The sequence below is a fragment of the Apium graveolens genome, chromosome 11 (genome assembly GCF_009905375.1).
Source record: "Apium graveolens cultivar Ventura chromosome 11, ASM990537v1, whole genome shotgun sequence".
In the NCBI taxonomy this organism is placed as follows: Eukaryota; Viridiplantae; Streptophyta; class Magnoliopsida; order Apiales; family Apiaceae; genus Apium; species Apium graveolens.
In genome coordinates this window covers 155432600-155436608 of record NC_133657.1, presented here as the reverse complement: position 1 = coordinate 155436608, position 4009 = coordinate 155432600, and the positions used below count along the sequence as shown (strand labels likewise).

Sequence of the window (4009 nt, the reverse complement as noted above, 5' to 3'; positions counted from 1 at the left end):
TGACATTATTCTAAGGAATGGATTAACTATTTAAGTGTGATGCCCAAACAAACCGTCGTGATGAAAAGATAGTCCTGAAGACGTCAACTGAGAATATGATGGGGTATAAAGGAAGATGGAGAGTAAATAATTTGTTAACGATGATTACGGTGATCGAGATGTGAACATTATGGTGATTATGAGATAAATGAAAGTCAGAAGCAAACAAAATTTGAAGATTTTATAGCAATAAAGGAGTTTCAAGATATGTTTCCAGATGAGTTATCAATATTTCCTTAAGATAGAGAAATTGACTTAGCATCTGAAATGAAGTCAGTGTCCAAAGCCCCGCACAGAGTAGCGCCAGTTAAAATGAAGAAGACAGCCAGGAAAATGCAAGACATGTTAGAAGAAGGAGCGATTAGACCTAGTGTACCCCCTAAAGTGCACCGATCCTGAGTTTTAATAAGAAAGATGGAAGCATGAGCTTATATGTCGATTAGTGAAAGTTTAACAAGTTTACTATTAAGAGCAAGGATCTGTTACTTTGAACCAATGATTTGTTTGATCAAACGAAAGAGGCAAAGTACTTTTACAAGATTGATTTAAGACTTGGTATTTCACCAATTGAAGATTAAACCTATGGACATATCCAAAGATAATTTTCAAGAACTAAGTACCGTTCTCTTATTGTCATATGGATTAACCAATATACCAATAATATTTGAACTTGATGGGCAGAATCTTTAAGGAATATCTGGATAAGCTGTAGTATAACACTTAAAGTTAATGGAGGACCATGCAAAGCATTTAATGATAACTGGGAAGTTGGAGAAGAAAGAAGTTGTATGAAATATAGTTCTTAGCATAAATGGTCAATGTAGAGAAGATTAAAAGAGATTCAGCAGAAATTAAAGTTACTATAAATGAAAAGATACCAGAAACACTAACAAAAGTAAGAAGTTTTATCATGGGCCGGTTACTATCGGAAATTTGTGCAAGATTTCTTGAAAGTTGCAATATCTTAGACGAAGCTAACCAGGAAAAGCAAGAAGTTTATATGAAATGGAGAAGGGTGAAGAAAGTTTTGCGGAGTTAAATGAAAGAATGGTTACAGGACCTGCTTTATCACTTTGAAGGTATCAAGGAGATTTGGTAATTTATAGTGATGCTTCTTATAAGGGAGTAGGATATATGTTGATGCAGCACAATAAAGTTATTATATATGCACCCAGATAACCGAAACCTTATGAGCAGAAGTATCCTACTCATAATTGGGACTACCAGTAATAATATTTGTTTTGGAAGATTGGGAAACACGATGTGTATGGAGAAAGGTTTAAGATCTATACGGACCATAAGAGTTGGAAGTTAGATATATAATCCCAAGGAAACAAGGATGGGTAGTATGACCTTTTAGTCAGAGTTGTTAAGAAAAGATAAGGTGATGTCAAGAGAAGATAATGTATCACGATGTTAACAATTAATAAGAGGAAGATTATGCACCCAGAAGAACGATCACGATATTCCTAGATTTTCTTCCAGAACTTGGATGCTACAAGTAAAAGAATTAAGAAATGAGAACTTACAGGGAATGCACCATATAAAGTATTTGATTAATGAAGAAATGTCAAGATGTACGAAAATAAAAAAAAATAATAGTGATAACCAGGTACAAGAAGGAAATTTCAAATAGAATAAGAAGTATTGGACAACGAAAGTTGGCATTTATCAGTTTCATGTTATCTGATTAGTGTCATCACCATCGCATGCTAAGGTTAAGAACAAAAAGGCTATTGAATGAAGTAGTAATGAAGTTAGAATTTCATGTTTATGTCATATAGTAAAACAATTCTAATTAATGTGCTTTAATATAATCTTTTAGTTAATCATAGTTATAAACAATCTCAATTAGTTAATCGTCTTAGCAATGAATAATAACCATTTCATTGTTGCATAAGTGCATTAATTGAAATTGACCTAAACCAGTCTCTATGGGAATGAACTAGAAATAATTTTATAGTACTTGCGATCACGTATACTTGCGTGAATATTAGTGCGTGTTTTAGTCCTAACAAGTTTTTGGCGCCGCTGCCGGGAACTCGGTGTTAATTTTTAGTTTATGTGTTTATCATCAGTGGTCGTTAAAGTTCATTGACTCAGACATCGTTACTTACTTATTTCCTTGTGTTTCGGGTACTCTAGCGAGCGTGTATGCATACGCGTTCTCGGTCTCGTAAGAGAATACTGGATTAAGCTGAGGAAGAAGTTGTAGTAGCTAAAGAAGTTTTTGAAGAAGTTCTTGTCGAGGAGAAAGTTGAAGAAGAAGCATTATTGCAATGGGAGAACCAGAAGCGAATACGAAGGCTGTGATGGATTACTCTCAACCGAAGATTCATGATATTCAATCTAGCATTGTCCGACCAGCCATCTCGGCTAATACCTTTGAGATCAAGTCAAGCACGATTCAGATGATACAAAACTTAGTTCAGTTTGGGGGGTTCTCCAACAGAAGTCCCCAACATGCACATCAGAGATTTCATCGAGATCTGCGACACTTTTAAGTTCAATGAAGTTTCTGAAGATGTTATTAAGTTGAGGCTTTTCCCATTCTCTCTGCGGGATAAAGCTAAGTGCTGGTTACATTCTCTACCACCAGGGTCTATCACCAAATGGGAGGATCTTGCACAAAAGTTCCTAACTAAATTCTTTCCCATGGCGAAGACTGATGCAATCAGAAATGCACTTACTCAATTTGCTCAGCAATCTGGAAAATCTTTATGTGAGGTTTGGGATCGCTACAAGGAGATGCTTAGAAAGTGGCCTCACCATGGGATTCCTGACTGGATGATTATTAACTGCTTTTATAATGGATTGGGTGCTACTTCTAGACCCATGCTTGATGCAACATTAGGAGGAGCCTTATGGGCTAAAAGCTATGATGAAGCTTATGAATTGATTGTGCTGATGGCTGCCAATGAATACCAGAATCCTACTCAGAGATTACCTCATGGAAAGGTAGTAGGAATTATAGAGTTAGATACAGCTACTGCTATAGCTGCTCAGCTTAAGGCTTTGACGATGAAGGTGGATTCTTTGGCTAATTATGGAGTTAATCAGATCACTAGTGTCTATGAGTTTTGTGCTGGTGCCCATGAGACGGAGCAATGTGGTATTTCTAGTGAATTAACTCAATTCATGAGCAAATTTCAGAGGTCGCAGCAGCCAGTTCCAGCCACTTGTCATCCCAACAACCGCAATCATCACAACTTCAGCTGTAGTAATACTCAGAATACGGTTCAACAGCCTTATCAGCAGTATGCAGCAAAGCAATACAACCCTCCTAGTTTTTAGCAACCATAATATGCACCAAGACAACAACTCCAGTTGCAACAATCTAATGAAAAATCTGAATTGGAGGAGTTGAGGCTCATGTACAAAAGCCAAGCGGTTTCTATCAAGACCTTGGAGAATCAAATTAGGAAAATGTCAATGCCTTGCTAAATCGTCAACCTGGTACACTCCCTAGTGACACTGAAGTGCCAGGAAAGAGGGAAGTGAATGAGTAGGTAAAGGAAATTACATTGAGGTCTGGGAAGGTTGCAAACCCCGAAAAATCTCAAGATTCAGGAGATAAAGCTGTGGCTGAAGAAGAAGTGCAGAAGGTAGCAGAAGTGGAACCAAGGAAGACTACTGTGGGACACACTCCTCCTGAGGGCAATACAGGGGAGAAAGAGATCTATCTTCCACCTCCTTTTCATAAGAGGCTACAGAAGAAAAAGCTGGATAAGTAGTTTGAGAAGTTTCTGGAGGTATTCAAGAAACTTCATATGAACATACTGTTCGCTAAAGCTCTTGAACAGATGCCTAGTTATGAAAAGTTTATGAAAGATATTCTCTCTTAGAAAGTGAAGCTTTATGACTTAGAGACAGTTGCTCTCACGGAGGAATGCAGTGTTGTGCTGCAACAAAAGTTGCCTTTGAAGCTTAAAGATCCTTGAAGCTTCAATATTCCTTGTACCATTGGAAA

General features: G+C 37.2%; 1 non-coding gene across 1 annotated transcript; it reads right to left on the bottom strand.

Moving 5' to 3' along the window:
• Positions 1-2709: 2709 nt before the first annotated feature.
• On the bottom strand, positions 2710-2816 carry LOC141699577 (small nucleolar RNA R71). Its single transcript, XR_012566024.1, has one exon. It is a non-coding gene; the product is annotated as a small nucleolar RNA R71 (small nucleolar RNA).
• Between the last annotated feature and the right edge of the window lie 1193 nt (positions 2817-4009).